The 17,300-nt window shown below is 41.8% G+C and overlaps 1 protein-coding gene across 1 annotated transcript in view; it reads right to left on the reverse strand.

The window, feature by feature from the left end:
* The window catches only part of ptprfa (protein tyrosine phosphatase receptor type Fa), a 412,601-nt gene extending 400,170 nt beyond the window's left edge, over window positions 1-12,431 (reverse strand). The window contains exon 1 of the mRNA XM_039810996.1: window positions 12,121-12,431. The gene's annotated coding sequence lies outside the window, so the exon portion shown is untranslated. The remainder of the gene's footprint in view (window positions 1-12,120) is intronic.
* Window positions 12,432-17,300: the final 4,869 nt, after the last annotated feature.

The following is a 17,300-nucleotide window of genomic DNA, read 5'->3' on the forward strand; positions in this document are numbered from 1 at the left end:
TACTGGTATGTCATATTTTTTAACAATACCCAGCCCTATACATCGGACAATGGCCAGCAAAATATTAAAGCAACTTACATTCAGAAAAGCAAGTAAATGATGATAGCACAGCATATACTCTGTATTCATTACATTTATCTGTCTGTCCAACTTATTAATAATCAACTAAACTCAACTAAACAATATCTAAACTTACTGGGCAGATTCATTTGACAGGAGTGGGCGATATTGCCCTTAAATGCAGGGTATTTTTGCTATTAGGATATCCATGGCCATATCATGAAATTATCGATGGTCAAAATAAATGCAGCCTCATGAAGCTTCCTGAAGCATTTTCTTTATATTCTGAGCCCATAAGATGGCGCTCTCTGTCCAAAAAAGGGTTGACAGCACACAGAGTTGCCATTCCTTCCTTTTTTTACCAAGAGCGCCATATAGTGGGCTCAGAAAATAAATAAAATTGTCCATTTACTAGCTACTTCCAATCATCCACTTCACGCCAGGCCGAACACCGCCCTTTAGCTGTGATATAATCACAACATGCTCTTGCTTAAATAAAGTATGACTGCATTATTTGACAGTTTCACGGATAACTAAATAAAAGCAAATATCTTATTGACTAAACAATTAAATATCGAGGTCCACTAGTTCGCTTTTTCCAGAGCTTTCAACAGTATCGCATGGTCATCATCAGTGGATAGATTTGGCTTAGTTGTCATGGACATGTATCTTTTTAAGATGCAAGCTCAGTAGCCATTATGATTTTATCCATAGCAATTTCCTTGTCTATGTTGACTCAGTGTTTCCTCTATGTTGATTTTGTAGTGGCGGCCCACCACGGCAAAATGTCTACCACCACAGTATCAGAAATAGGGCTGTACCAAAAAATTTTTGTCGCGGTTGCCTTTTAAATTATCCTGCCAACATAATGCACCTTCAGGTCAGCTGCAAAGTTGAAATAATTTGAACTATGAGCAGCAAATCCCAGCGGTGCGCGACGCCAGGGGTAGCGCAGCACATAGTTGGGCACCACCGCCCTCCCCATAGGAAATCAATGGAACGGCCAGCGCAACGCGGTTTTGCCACCTATCATTTGTAGGCGGCTTAAGGTTGCATGTCAACAGATCCATCTCCATGACAACTGAGCAAATTCCATTCACTGATAAAGACTGTCGGATACTGTTGAAAGCTCCAGAAAAAAAGGGACTTGATTTGGTATTGTTCTGTCAAACTATTTGCCTCCAATACCTCAGTATGTGGGGGCTGGGACATTTTAAGTGTTGTTATGATTACAGATCATGCTCAACCAGCACTTAGAAATGACTGCTAGCTTTTTTTTTCAGGAGATATGAACCCTCCAGAGACTTTTAATGAGGGAAGTCACTGAGCAAAGTAAATTCAACAGCAGGTGAAATAGGCAGAAAATAGCTTTTTATAAAAGCAGCATGACCTCCTGTCACATAAATTACATACATACACCATCACAGGAAGAGCATGTTTTAGCCAGCAGGACTAACGATTGCAAAAAATATCTCAGACTTCAACAGAAATACAACTCCTTGCAAGAAGAAACATGGGATGAAATGTAGCATTCACTGATTAACTGATGTGTGATATCAGGCAGTAAATAAATTGACTTGACTGTGTATTGGTTTTGTATAAGAGCGTATTGTTATTGAGTGTGGAAGTTAACTCAGTATGTGTGGCAAGGCAATGATTAATGGCAATGGGACGACCATGAGATGAATTTAATCTATTGACATTTCACATAGGCCTACATATGTTGCGGAATATGTTTGTTAGATATTCACATTTGTAATTGCCCCATGGTTGTTTGAAAGGCTTTCTCACATTGGCCAGAAACCAACTGTGGGGAAACAATGACAAATGAGTGAATACTGGCTTTTCATTCTTCAACCTATTAAACATAAGTGTTACTATCAACCTTCAAGACTGCATAGCCCTCATACAGTGACAGCCTTGAACTGATGATGAGGCAAGGTTTTTACATTCAGAGAGCATCCAGGGGCACGACCGAGTCACAGTTGCAACACTGGAATCTATTCATCCAGAACATCCAGCAGTTTGGTGCAGGGTGGAAGGGAGGCTTAACAGACAGCGTGGGTTCTATGTCTGATCTGTCATACACATAGGGCTGGGCGACATGGAAAAAAATCAGATATCACAATAATCTTGACCAAATACATCAACATCGATATTGCGACAATATTGTAGGGTTGACTATTGGTGCTTTCACAAAATATTTTTTACAATGAGATTTTAGATGCTCGATGGTGTTTTAAGCCCCCAACGTCTCCTTCCAGGCAGCGCTGCGACCATTGACTTCAAGGCACCTAACCCTACCCCAACCCTAACCCTAACCCTAACCCCAACCATAACCATAACCATTGCCTAATCCTAGTGCCCTCCAGGCAGCGCTGCCTGGAAGGAGACGTTGGGGGTTTAAAACACTGATAAACATTTTAGATAAATAATCAATATCACAATAATGTGGTAAACAGTTTCAAGAGAAATTATAGAGAAAAAAATTATTTCCAGCTATATACTGACTATCTTCACATGCATGCACAAAAATAGTGTGATGTTATAACAAAACAGATTTTCTGAGAAAATTGAGTAAGTATGTGCTTGTTAGTATCAATTAAGCCAAGGTAATTGTAGGCCTATATCACGATATCTCGATATATGATTTCATCACGATGTGATTCCATTAAAAGACGATAAATTATCATATTGAATTATTGCCCTGCCCTACATACACATATTAACACAGCTTTAATCAACTGCACGTGTATCTGGCATTATTCCACAACTCAGCCGTCTGCTCATTAGTTCCTATTAATTGAAGCACTGCAGTAAATAGCCGGCTTATGATTCTGACAGGGAAGCAAGCAGTAGAGCCGTGTGATGGAGCCACAGCGGACAGAGAAAACAGACGGAGGCCCGAGAAGCAACTTTAGAGATGGTACAGTCTTGTGCACAAGAGGAGGACAGAGGCTTATCAACAGCATCCCAGCAGAGCCTCTCAACCACTGATCAAAATTCAATGCAATTCATCAATACTGATACTTTACTCTTTTCTACTCTACTCTAAGAGGCTACGACAGCTTCGCTGGATAAGAGTCATATACATCACAATACTGCACTAAGTGCAACTTGCACAGACATATTTTTTTATAAATACTTAGTAGGTGGTCATTTTTATTTGCCACTTGTACATACATTTGTACATTCTTTCCTTTGTATTTTTTTGTAACTTTATCTCAATCATTCCCAGTCTTACATAGACGGAGAGCGTGGGTATATGTAAGGTGGTAACATAAGCACAGGCTAATTATTGCTAACTATGCTAGTTAACATTAGTAATTAAACTTAAACAGCTAATGTAAGTCGAAACTGCCTGCGAGCTTCATCTGTACTATGGTAATTCCTCTACTATGCGACAGTAAGTCATGTGGTTATGACACAATCGTTAGCCTATTTTTACAAAAACGTCTACTTCCAGAGCAATAACGTGAGATACAAGGTAATGGAGCCTTTTATACATTGTCGTGTTTCTTTAGAAATAAACAATGGACAAATAGCGTCTTTAAACACTTCAGATGTAAAGTTATTCACTGTCAAAGTGGCGCCAAAATGAATGACAGTCAATGGAACGCTAACGGGAGGTGATGGCTTGGTAGCATCAAAATGGCGCCATAGAAGCTACGCGTTCCAGGGAGAGGCTTACCCCCTTGGTTTTGTGATGGCAATGGTACAAATTAAAATGGCCGCCGCTCTGGCCATCCTGCTATGTTGATTTGAATGGGAATGTCCGTTCTACTCTCATTCCTGTTCTATGATATATATCGATGCATCAAGGAGTACACCTCCATATATATGGACGCCTAAACTTTACTTTAGTATGTCATGCAGATCATTCAATTTCTCTTACAGGGATGATAATTTTTTATCAACATCGTTATATCATTATTTATATAATATTTCTGCTTTTCATAGGCTGTTTTAATTGTTTCCCTTCAAATCAGCTTAACCCCACTGGGCTTCCACCAATTGCGAGGACAACCTCCCTTTTATTTTATTTATTTTTCAATTATAAAATACATACAATAGCCTTCTTACTTTTAATCATACAGTAGACACTTCAAAAAAACAACTGTTTTACAGTAATTTAGGTCACCTCCCATTGTATGCATATCCTTCTGTTTGTAAAGAAAAAATAATATCATGCAATATGGCCTAATGAGCTCTCTAAACTGTATTTTTCACACTCCCATTCTTATTTGTAATATTTATTTCCACCTATAGAATTTCCAAATATGTAATTTCCTGAGCATGTTAACTCATGCTTGTGTTTTATATACAGTATATATATATTTAGACTTTAATTGTCAGGCTCATTTTCTCCTAACATGTTGATGCGCCCATGCCTGTCACATTAGTTTACCTATATTTCTTTTTATGGCCAAGTCATTACATTTATGAATGCTTCTATATAAATACACCCAGATCACACAGGGCTGAACTACCTGTGTAAACAGGGTGTACTTGTTATAGCAGTGTGTTCTGGTAAAATGCATCTCTGCTACTAAACAGTCGATCAGCAGGTTGTGTCCCACCCAAACATCCTGTTTCAACTACAAATACATTACGGTATTCAAGCAGGACATCCTCAAAAAACTGCACAGGCCAAATACCCATTGCAGAGATCATTTTCGATACCAGCAACCATCCTGTGTGACAGTGGGGAAATTACAGGTCTGCCAGTGCTGATAGGATCTTGCCCTGGCTCTGAGGTGAGATGAAACAGCAAACAATAGAGAGTCTCCCTGAAAGGCCCAGCTATTGTGGTCCTGTTCCACCCAGGGAATGAAAGGAGACGAGCTGGACTGTTCTGTAGATAGGTCAATCAGCCCAGGAACAATACCACGACATGCAAGAGACAAACTGAACACTCCCATCCAATCATGTCCACGCCTATCAAATGAGTTCCCCGCTCCTCAGAGAGACCAAAAACTCCAGGATTGCATGTACATCATTACTGACCACAGAATAGATTTGTTAAAAATAAAATGTAATGCCCTTTCAATATTGTCTTGATATACAGTACATGTGTATGCATTTGGTTTGACAATAGAGCTCAACACTGAGCACCCACTTTTTGAACGGCTCTGCTTCCGGAAGTGATTTTCACCATTATCAATATCTACATTGACGTTTCATTAAATGCTTATGTAAAGAGTTTTAAGCCTGGAAACAGGCCAACGAGCTACGAGATAAATCGTGACCATAAAACATTTGATTCGGCGCAAAATAACATTTTGAAAAGGTACAAGACTGTACAGAAACTATCAGAGACTTCAGTGGTAGCAGCTCGCTATAGCCATTTGCAGTTTCGCGGGTACGGTAAACGTTTTCATGGTTACAGCAAGTTTCACCAATCAGAGACGTGGCTGTAACGCTTAGGATTGTGGGTTTTTCTTAAAACAAGGTTGATTTCGTACCGACTTTTACAGGAGCATAAACCTTTGTTTCTACCTTGGATGGCATCACCTAACCCTAATAATCCAAATCCTTATGGAGAAAATGAATGGGATTTTTACTTCCTGAACCACACTGTTGAGTTCTATATAGCATGTAAACTTATTATTCATCCAACCCGTTCTCACTCCGAATTCGTAAAATACGGACTGTTGGGCAGTGGCTGTCAGCGTCAGATACAACGCAAAAAGCACCCTTCAGCGTGTGTGGAACGCACCGGGCAGAGCAGCAGCTCCGCGGCACTTGGAGATGACGTAGTATTAAGAGCGGCAATAGTAGCGAGTAGTACAAAAGCCCGAAAATCTACATGGGGAGGCTGGTTAGGGGGTGGATGGGTCAAACAACATAGAACTTTCACCCAAGAGACCGGGGTTCATGTCCCACGTGTCACGTTTCCTAAACCGAACTGTCCAGTTCTTGTCCCGCGTCACAGAAACCAACCTTTTGTAAGCCCTCCCACGATCTTTTCCTAAACCTAACTGCGTCAGAAGTGATGCCAATAGTCAAGTTTAGATAAAGCGCGTTTCGATATGACGCTAAAGGAGACTTTTAGTGTCAATAATAACGCCAAAGGCCACCTGACCAAGCGTCCGTATTTTACGCGATGGGAGTGAGAATGTGTTGATACATCATGTAACCTTTGTCGATTCAGGGACTTATCACTAAGAGCAAAGCTCTCTTTTTCCATACTTACAGAGAAACTCCCCATAAATAACCCTTGTGTATACTACAGACAGATGGGATGGGATGATAGCAGGGAGCGGTTGTCTGTGTTGTTACAAAACTTGATTAAGAAATATGCTTTTCTTTGAAGATGCTACAGCAGGAAATGCAACCTGCTGTAATCTGATCTCATTGGGGAAACAACTGTGGCACCAGCTAAATAAAAACGGAGTGCCTAGCATCTGCTCTCTGTTCTCTTTCAAGTTAACAAGAGAAAATGATGAAAACTGATGTTTCTGCTGAGGAATGATGTACAGGAATTTTTTTGTGAGTGCAGCCCTGAGTTGAGAAACAACATCCTGAGATGATCTTTGGTTTACGGCCAAAAAAATGGCCCCAGAAGAAAAAATGAGCTTCAAGAATTTAATTAAAACTGCAGGTTTTGGGGTGACCTCTAGCTCTATGTCGTCCCCTCTGTCTCTCTCTCACTCTCTCCAATTTCCTGGCTTGCTTCAGATGTTCTAATAAATGAAAAAGCCCTAAAAAAATATCTTTAAAAACTCCAGGTTTGGAGCGTCACAAAGCCAGACAACATCTCACAAGCTTGTTTGTTTTTAAATTTTTGTCTGAAAATGATGCACTGACAATTATATAATCATTTATTTTATCGCAACATTTGTTTATGTTGTGTGTAGACATGATAAAGAAAATGATATCACTGATATATTGTTATCAGATTTCTATCATTCTCAACTCTGGGTATCGGCCTCAAGTAGCCACCATCTACATGATACTGCAGAAACTTTCTAAACAGGCTAATTATAGAACCATTATGGTCCTGTATGGAACCATCTCAGCATGGGTCTGGTTCCAGCCTGCAGGGTTCTGTAGTCCTCTTTCTCTCAATGTGCAGACTCTAACCTGGATGGAAATGCTGTATATACACAATGCCAAAATATAGCAGCCCCCTCCACCCATATGTTTTCATGCTTGTTCATCCCTGAAATTACACACAATTTATCAATGTGGAGAGGACGGCTGAGTGTGAGCAGAGATGGAGGGAAACCAGCCCACGTACAGCTGTGAAACAATCAGCAGCCAGAGCCTTAGATGGAACTGTTATCAAGACAAAGAAGCACAAGTTTGCAGTCAGATTCAATCCCATACCTGCAGTGAAGAAATGATATCGGGGTAATTCCGTGTCAAGTCAGATAGAGCTTTTTTTTTTTTTTTTAAATTTGGTAGGGGTACTGACAAAACCGTGTACAACGGATTCAAAAGGCACAATCAGCTGTCATATTTGTCTTTACTGGCCCTTAAAAATAAAAATAAAATGCAAAATGGGTGGATTTGGAGCCCTTAGGCAGTCCTTTCAAAGTAGATTAAGTACATGGGCGTTTCCATATTTCCAGCTAATTATTGATTGATGTGCCAAATTTCAGGGGCTCTAACGTCATCATCCGAAGTATGATGTATAATGTTGCAATTTGTTGCCATTTTTAAATGACAAAATGACGATGTGGACAATGTCGATGTGGACTCAGTCGAGACAGTCCTCCGCTGAAAAACGCTCCCATAGGTCAAAGAAACACAGGACTTTCACCCAGGGGACCGGGGTTCTTGTCCCGTTTGAAAATAAAAAGTAAACAGCGTTTTTATTTATTTTTAACTTTACGAATGTCACGTTCAGCATCGGTGTTTGGTGTTTTAAGCCCGTCGTCTTCCAGGCAGCGCTGCCTGGAAGGCACTAGGATTAGGCAATGGTTAGGGTTAGGTGCCTTGAAGTCGACGGTCGCAGCGCTGCCTTGAAGTCGACGTTGGGGGCTTAAAACAGCATCGATCTTCAGCATCACATGCATAACCGTAAGTGAAGTAACGTCGGATTTTAACCCAAACCACGATTTTTTTCCAACTTAACTAAGAATTCTTGGTGCCTAAGCATAACCAAACAGCGACCGTTTTACAACGTTAGCGGCATGTTTAAAACCACGACAGTTACATTCAAAACCACGAAAGACGACCGTTTCACAAAGCTACCGATGTGTTTCAAATTGCGACCATTAACATTCTCTGGTTTAAATATGAGGACGGAAAACGCTCCTGTGGGTCAGTGTCTCTCAGCGTCAGATTTGCCATTTTGGGACAGATTGGTGGGGATTTGCTGTGGACAAAATACACACTGATAAAGGAAAATTGCATTTAACATTCTATCCAGCTAATTTGTAGCTCATGTTATTGTATTGTGTGTTACAGTTAACTTCCTTTTAATATTGTATGTTTGTACGTTTTCTTTAACAGGGTGCAAATGTTCCACCAAAACAAGTTCCTTCCCGAGACTATTTTACAGATCCACCTTCTTTGCAGCCGTAGATTAGCAACTCCCAAGACGATTGTGATTGGTTTAGAGAAATGCAAACAAGTCCTGACCGTTTATGTGTGAAGGGGCCAAACCTTCCTCCGCAGCGCTGTGGTCTAGCAATGCAAGACTAAACAACACAGGACGTTCCCCCAGGAGACCGAAACGTACAGTTTCTAACCCCACCCACTATCTTTTCCTAAACCTAACTGTCCCGTTCTTGTGCCGCATGTCAGTTAAGCGTAGCCTACGTTTTCTAAATGACGCCAATCAGTCCTAACCCAGTGTGTCAAAAAGCGACGCCAAGAGTCCCGACCAAGCCCCAATTAGTTGAAAGCCCCACTGCGTCTGACCGAGATGCTAAAGGAGACTTTTTGTTAGAGGCAACAGAAGCATCGCTGCACGTGACGCTAGTTAACATAATACACTTGGCAGCAGGTAACGTTAGCCTACCGTTAGCTAGCAGCCGGATTAAACATGGTTAAAATGCTGACAGCTAACCATAGACTGTATATTAATGGACAGAGCATGTGTGACGTCACCCATTGGTTTGTGGAGATCTGCTATGAGTCGTTGAGTTTGACATTATGGGCCGCAGCCATCCTGGTTGCGGATGTGACGATTTTAGACGAGAGGGAGGAGTGAGGGAGGAGCCCTTACACTCTACGTTACGTTACACACTTTCACTGGCAGTCGCATCATAGCCACGCCCTAAAACATCCCCTGCTTTATCGGCAATTTTTAAATCAACGAGACCATAATTCAACAAATGAACATCCTTTTGTGTTGCAGAAGACTTAAAACTAGCGATTGAGACCATTAACTCATTATGAAAATGTTTACTGAGATAATAAATCAAGTGAGAAGTGGGTTACTGTCTCATAGACTTCTACAGAAACCGACCTCCTTTTTGCAACCGCACGTGTCGCCCCCTGCTGGAATTCAGATAGAACGCAGGTTTAATGCACTTCCGCATTTGCAGCACTTCGCCGAACCGGATGCGTTGTCCATTAATATTAACAGTCTATGCAGCTAACGTTAAACGGTGTGACTGTATTTCACTGTAGAGGATTCCAACACCGAGCCGTAACAGTCTGCAGCTGCCGTTGTCGGAAAAACAACACAGACGGTGCGTCACTTGAAACCCGCCTCGTGGTGCATTCAAAGTTATTGTAAAATACCTTTTTTTCCATCTAGTGGTTGTTTTTGTCGTTTACCAGCAATTTACTGGTGAAAGTAATTTTTTATTACATTTTAATAAATCATTTAATTTTAACCATATGGCCTTAGCAATAAACAAGCTGTTAAATGTCGCCCAAACGATACCCAACCCTAGTAGCAAATGTCAAAGGCACCTGACGAAGCATCGCTTTATGACGCCCACTGTGAGAATGTGTTGATCAACTATATAAACTCCACAGCGGCTGCAGCCACAAAGACACATATTACAGCAAAGGACAAACTGCACTTTTTTTTTGGGGGGGGGAGGGGGGGGGGGTTACACCGCTTAAGCACAAACCATGGCTGTAATAGTAGAACAGGATACAGTGTTCAAGGAGGAACCCCATTAATTCCTATGAGAGTTGCTCTGTGGCACTTCATGGAGCCAAAACTGCGTATAAAATTATTCGGATGATTGACACTGTGCAGCCCATAGAGCAGGCGCACTAGAGACCTCCGCCAGCCGAGCCAAATTCTGATAGTGGAACGAGTCATCCTGTGCCTGGCACAAACGCATACAAACTACGTTACTAGGAAAAGCAACACCTTAGTTTGTTATTTTGATAAAAATAAAGCGGACTCTTTAACTAATGAATGTGTGTGGATATATAGATATATTGGTGTGGAGATATATGTGAAATAATTTGTGCGTGTGTGTGTGGGGAGGGCAGTGATGCATTCAACATTCAGGTCTGAACCTCATGCAGCCTTCATTAGGATGAGAAGAGAAACATACACACACACACACACACACACACAAACACACTCTCTCTCTCACTGTCTACATTCCGTTATTCATCCACAGTGCTGCCATCCAGCTGATGCATTTATCAAGGTGGATGAACAACACGCAGAACACTCCTTCCACCTCCTCTCTGTCTGCATCTTGTTTCCGTGACTCCAGCTCCTCTCAGGCCTCCCTGCCTCCATCTGTTGCACTCATTCCCTCCCCCTATACCTCACTCCTTCTCTCTTCTCCGTCCAGTCTAATTAAGGCTCTGTCAAACCCAGGTGAACTGCACTCTTCTTCCTCTTCTTCCTCTGCCTTATTTAGTCCTCAAGCATTTGGATTTGCTCATCCGGCGCATGAACAGGACAGCTTGCTATTCTTGCTTTCGAAAATTGCCAAAAGAATGCAGCACTGAGGGCTAAGTCATACAATATAACTGGCTAATAATAAGCATGAAACACACGGGCTGCCACACAGACAACACAACAGAGCTGAGACTAAATCTCAGTCCAGAGTAGAGCATTTGTGCAGCAGCTAGACTATACTTTCATTTGTCATTACAGCAATAGGCCTGCTCTATAGGCTACGCAAGTAATGCATTCTTATATGTTTCTTACAAACAATACAGCGTGCCATTAACCTGAGGTGTTGCTGGTGATGCAATTTCTGTAGGCTTACATTTTTAGAAAGCATGGATGCATTACAGAATAGTCTGCAAGTCAAACATGCAGTTTCAACTTTAATAAATGCATCAAAGCAGCAAGACGCAGTTTTTGAAAGTGAGTTTTCTTTTATCATGTTACCAGTGGATTCTAATGTGAATATCATACCACGGTCAACTGACCAGAGAGTCTGAACAGAGAGCCCTGTTATGAAAGGCAAGACCTAACTAAACTAATACATGATGCAAATAATGCTATAATTATATGCAAAATGACAGGTTTGATACAGACATGTCATTTCGTATAAAATGACATGGGTGCTTTGATTTGCAAATGTTTTCAATGTAACCTAGAGCACGAGTGTGCCATTATTTATTTTTTGGTAAGGAAGTACCTTAGCATTCTGCATTTGAAAAGCTGAAATAAGGAATCTTTGTTAATCATAAAGGCACAGAATATAAAATCTGACTTATTTCTTCTGACTCCTTACGACAAACCCTTCATGAAAAGCATACATTTTAATACAACTTTTACAGCCTAATATCCTTCTGTAAGAAAAGACCTTTGTTAACACAATTTGCCTGTAAAAGTTGACTTTAAAAAAAAAATCCCTATTTAGGATTATATGGGGAAACTGCGGATACAAGCTATTGTAGGCTATAAGTCATTCCCTTTGAGACAGGATATGTAATTTTGCGGGCAAACAGTGTATTGATTTTGAATAGATTTGGGTGTCATGTTGTGTCAGTGTAGGCTGCGATGCCAGATGCAAGTGAGAGCTGACGGACTTGTGTGTGAATGATGTGATTCAGTGTTGCATGCAGCGTGTCCAGTCTGCAGGACGCCCCTTCGACCACCGCACACATAGTCACACAGCTGACACTTCACACAGCCAAGCAGTTCTTGCAAAGGATGCCATAACTCACCATTTCTCACCAGGGTTTCCAGGACGTCTGCATTTCGGCAAAAGATGTTGAAGACAAGAAGAGCAGGGAGGTCCCGAGATCAGACACAGTTTAGAAAGAGTCTCCCAGTTCCTCCAGTCCCGCCACACTTGCCCTAATACCCCCTAGGTGAATTGGAGAGGAAAAAATAAAAAAAATAAAAAGGTCCGTAAAAGGTCCGTAAGCAGTGTCAGGTAAATCCCCGCTCCGGCTGCCGGACTGTCTCTCTCTCACTGTGGGTTAGTGTTCCCGGGAAGACGGCGGTATCCGTCTGCTCCCTGCCCGTCCGCGGCGGCTCCACTCTGACAGAGCGGCATCCCTCACATTTTCTCAATATACACGCTCGGGAGGCTTCGGCCACCTTCGGCTGTTTCCGGAAGAAAAGAAAAAAAAACTATGGGGGTCCTTGGAGTTACTGCAGGGGGCCAGCCTTTTTCCACAAAATTAAAATATATCTGAAAATATAGACATTATTAGCAAAGCCTACAATGTATTTCATTTAATTTACACAATATCGATGACAGAGAAAGTCCGCCTCCACCAATTTATTGCATAAAAGAAAGTTTTTGTTGTGATAAACAAGCGTTATAACGTGAAAAGTTTCATGTTAAACAATAAATGATCGCGTTTTTACGTGAAACTTTTGACGTTAAAACGTGATAAAAAAATTTTTTTTTGTCATAACTTGATGAGTTTGTATGTTGTAATAACGTGATAATATGTTGTTAAAACTTGACAAACATATTGTTATTACAATAAACTTTTTCACTTAATAACGTGAATATCAATTTTCCTCCAGTTTAATTAAACTGAATACAATGTATGTAGTTGGGGGTCCCTGCTCCGTCTCACTTTTAGCTAAGGGGTCCTGGGCCTAAAATACTTTGAAGACCCCTGGCATAGTATAAAGGGCTTTTGGCGGCCCATTGTTTTTTCAACTGACACTGGGCTGCTGGCCCAAAACACTTTCATCGAAAATATCACAGGCTAGGTTTTTTTTTTTCTGACAGACACGGCCCATGAAACATGTAGCTCAATGGCCCATTGGTTGTTTTCTTAATTGAAACTGGACTGGCCCAATCATATCTTTAAACAGCACCCTCTTTGGGATTTCTGCCTGCATGCAGTTTCAGTGTGCATCTGCCAGGCTAGAATAGTGATAGAGATCATGGAGAAGAAACGCAAAGGAGGTGCAGAGAAGCTGCATGAGAAAAAGAAACAGGCCCTTCAGGCAGACGCTGCCAAATGTGTCAAATTGACAGACATGTTTTCGGGAGTAGCAGGACCTTGATGGTGGTGGTGTCGGCGGCAGTAGCATGCACAGTGAGGAGGAGACTCAGCAGGAGAGGGACAGAGATGAGGGAGGGAGCGTAGAATCTGCGGTAAGCAGAACTCCCCTTAAAGGTCCCATGGCATGAACATTTCACTTTATGAGGTTTTTTAACATTAATATGAGTTCTCCCAGCCTGCCTATGGTCCCCCCCGTGGCTAGAAATGGTGATAGGTGTAAACCGAGCCCTGGGTATCCTGCTCTGCCTTTGAGAAAATGAAAGCTCAGATGGGCCGATCTGGAATCTTCCCCTTATGAGGTCATAAGGAGCAAGGTTACCTCCCCTTTCTCTGCTTTGCCCACCCAGAGAATTAAGCCCACCCATGAGAAAGAGAGAGACATCATGGCTTACAAACAAGCAAAGTGGCAGTTGGTCAAGGCCACACCCCCACTCTCCACCTTGCCCCCCCCCCCCCTCCTCCTCAATAGCTACAGACACAGAAATGGCACATACTAAGGAAAGCTCATTGTGGGACTGGCTCTAGTGGCTGTAATTCTGCACCAAGGCTGAATTTCGGGAAAGAGACTTCAGATACAGTATTAGGGGACCACTAAGGTCTATATAAAAGAGACTTCAGATACAGTATTAGGGGACCACTAAGGTCTATATAAAAGAGACTTCAGATACAGTATTAGGGGACCACTAAGGTCTATATAAAAGAGACTTCAGATACAGTATTAGGGGACCACTAAGGTCTATATAAAAGAGACTTCAGATACAGTATTAGGGGACCACTAGGGCATATATATGTCATGGGACCTTTAATATCTCTGGTTGTCTGAGAACCTTATGGGCAATTATGCAAATTAACTCATTCTCATGAACCGGTTCGTTTAAAACGTATGCACAACAACTCACGTGATGACAGATCACATGACAGTTAGGTGGCAGCCTTTGCAGTTAAATTTAGCCGAGAAAAGGTGACTGTGAGCCGGGTACAGAGCACCGTGAGGTTACAGTCGTTTCGCCAGGCGGTTGCAGTTGAGTTTAGCCGACAAAAATTGACCGTCCTATGGACACGACAGTTAAGTGTAGACACCAAAACAACTAGTTAAGATTAGAAATAAGATTGTGGTCCGGGTTAAAATATTAGTCTTTAAGTAGTACTCCTGGTACAAATAGTTGTGTTTTCCACTTCCGGACCACGAACTCCGCTCCCCTGCTTGAAAGCGCTGTGTTTTAGGACCCACGCATCCCCCCCCGACCTCTTCCCTATGCGGATCTTCACGCTCTTGTACAGCAGCAGTCAGTGTGCTGCTGACAGTAATAACTAGTGGAATACATATTCATTTTTGAATTGAATTTACAGTGCATTATTACTTTCCGTAGCTATATGTACAAATGGTTCATGAGAACAGCCTGTGCAAAGCAATGGCATCATTAGATTTACTGGATCCCATCATCCTGCATGCTGTCTCCCTGCTCCTCCCAGAGAGCCGAGCCTATTCTCCAACACCAACTCACCTGACCTACACCTACATCACACATTAATATACACACTGACTGATGCATCTCATATGATGCTGCAGACAGGAGCACTAATAATGCTTTAGGTTTGTGTAAATGATTCCCATAAAAAAAATACCGCAGAGAAAATATACAGCAAGTGTACTTCTTAATGCAAGAATGAACGTGAATATGCAAAAAGTGACATTTGGCCATTTATAAAAATGTATAAATTCTGTTAAAGTCATTTTTCACAGCAATTGCCTTATTTGTATGTTTGACTGGGATATAATTGTAGCTTGTGAATTAATCATGGTTTTCTATGTCAGTTTGCTCATTATCCAGAGTTAGTTGCTGCTTCCTCAGTCACCAGCCCTGCTCTTTGTTTCTGCATGCACCAATTCTACTACAACAAACATCATTATGATGATGGAGTTACTGTTAAAGGGTAATTTCAGGAATTTTTTGCCTGAACCCTATTTTCCTATGTTTTTGTGTGTAAGTGACTGATAGAAACAACAATCTTTGAAATTGTTCCAGTATTAAAGGAATATTTCACCGCTGGAAAGCTGAATATATCTTTAAATTGGGTCACTTATGTAGTAGAAATGTGAAAAAAACATTTAAATTGGTGCCTTCTAGGCCGATAAAAGCCAGAAAATGTGTTTTAGTCTTATATGGATGAAAAACACCAAATCCCAGAATGCACCTGCTTCGTTGCTTTGAGTCCACTCCCAAGCCACGCCTACCGCTTGACAGACCGACAGAGGCATTCAACTCAACTCAAGCGTGTTTTATTGTCATTTCAACCATATACACGAAACAACGTTTCATCGTGACTCAAGTGGTGTTACACATTTAACATATATAAAAACGAAATTATATAAAAACGACATACGAAACAGGCTACGTTTAGTACACACACTTTATAGGCTCCGTAAAGTTCAGCTAACGCATACTAGCATTAGCGCTTGGTGGGCTGTAAACACCGAGCATAAACACAGCCGTGAATTAGTGTGTAATGTAGAATGGTCGGCATTTAACAGTCACAAACTCCACCAGCAGTTAGCAGTTAAATGGATACAAATCACCACGTTTCTGCACCACTCGGTGTTAACACAGCCCACCTCTTTTACCCGGCGACAGAGCATCTAGCTCGGAGGGCTAGCAGGCCTGGTAGCTGGACAGTCCGGTACACTATTCAGGCATGTTTCCACAACAAAAACACAAAGTCTCTGAACTCACGTTGGGAGTGTCGTTGAAGTTGGATGTAGTCCAGTTTGTGGTCTAAATGAGCGGACACTTGCAAGCAGGATCCGTAAAAGTTCAGCTAACGCACTAGCATTGGTGTAGCTAAACACGGAGTATAAACACAGGCGTGAATTAGCGTGGAATGTCGAATGGTCGGCATTTAACAGTCACAAGCTCCATCAGCAGTTAGCAGTAGCTAGTTGGATTTTATTTCTACACCAGTCCATCTCCACGGGCCGGCGAGAGCAGCCTGGTAGCTGGATAGTCCCGGTTCCGGTACACTGTTGTTCAGGCATGTTTCCACAACAACAAAAACACCTTCCACCTAGCCGATGAGGATGTCCCCTAGCCGGCTAGCGGTATTGAGCGACACCGCTGGTCTCCGTGCAGGCGAAGCTCACGTAGTGTGCCGAGTATTGCGTCTGTAATAACGTTTCCTCCATATTCTCCGATCTGTACCGATGTATCCCGGTGGTACACACGTCCGGTAGTTTGAATGCAGATAATTGTTGTAAATGTTTTCTGCTGAAAACCGAAAGCCTGTTTAGCGAAGATTCAAGATGGCTGACAGTCGTTTTCGTCGAATACCTCGGCCAGACTCGGCAGTCCAACCCTGTGGGCGCGTGTTGAAAACATACGGAAGTAGATCCTACTACTGGCTGTAGTCCTTTGCCTCTGGCCCAAAAATCTTCCAATGACGCAAAAATCGTCATTTTACGTCATCGGAAGATTTTTTCCAGGCCCCAAATGCAGAAATCTCTCGTCTCAGGGGGACATGAGCGAGGGAGGCACGGTCATTCAGAAATACTATCGGGTTTCTACTGATACAAAGCTGAATGCTAAATCGGTGAAGTATCCCTTTAAGCGTGAACGCTTTAACCGGCAGCCACAGACCAGGCTGTAATGTAACCCTATGGGGCAAATGTGCATCGTCAATTTGGTCCTGTTCTGTTTTTGCCGCAGACAGGCTGAGATTATTAAGTGTATATATAAGTGTCTAACAACATTATGGAAATGATCCCTACAGACATAGGCCTTTTTAAAACCTATTTAAGACCTTTTTGTTTAACCAGAAACAGCTCTGAGGTCGCCAGACTCCATTAAAAAAAAATATATATATATATATATATATAG

The sequence above is a fragment of the Perca fluviatilis genome, chromosome 9 (genome assembly GCF_010015445.1).
Source record: "Perca fluviatilis chromosome 9, GENO_Pfluv_1.0, whole genome shotgun sequence".
In the NCBI taxonomy this organism is placed as follows: domain Eukaryota; kingdom Metazoa; phylum Chordata; class Actinopteri; order Perciformes; family Percidae; genus Perca; species Perca fluviatilis.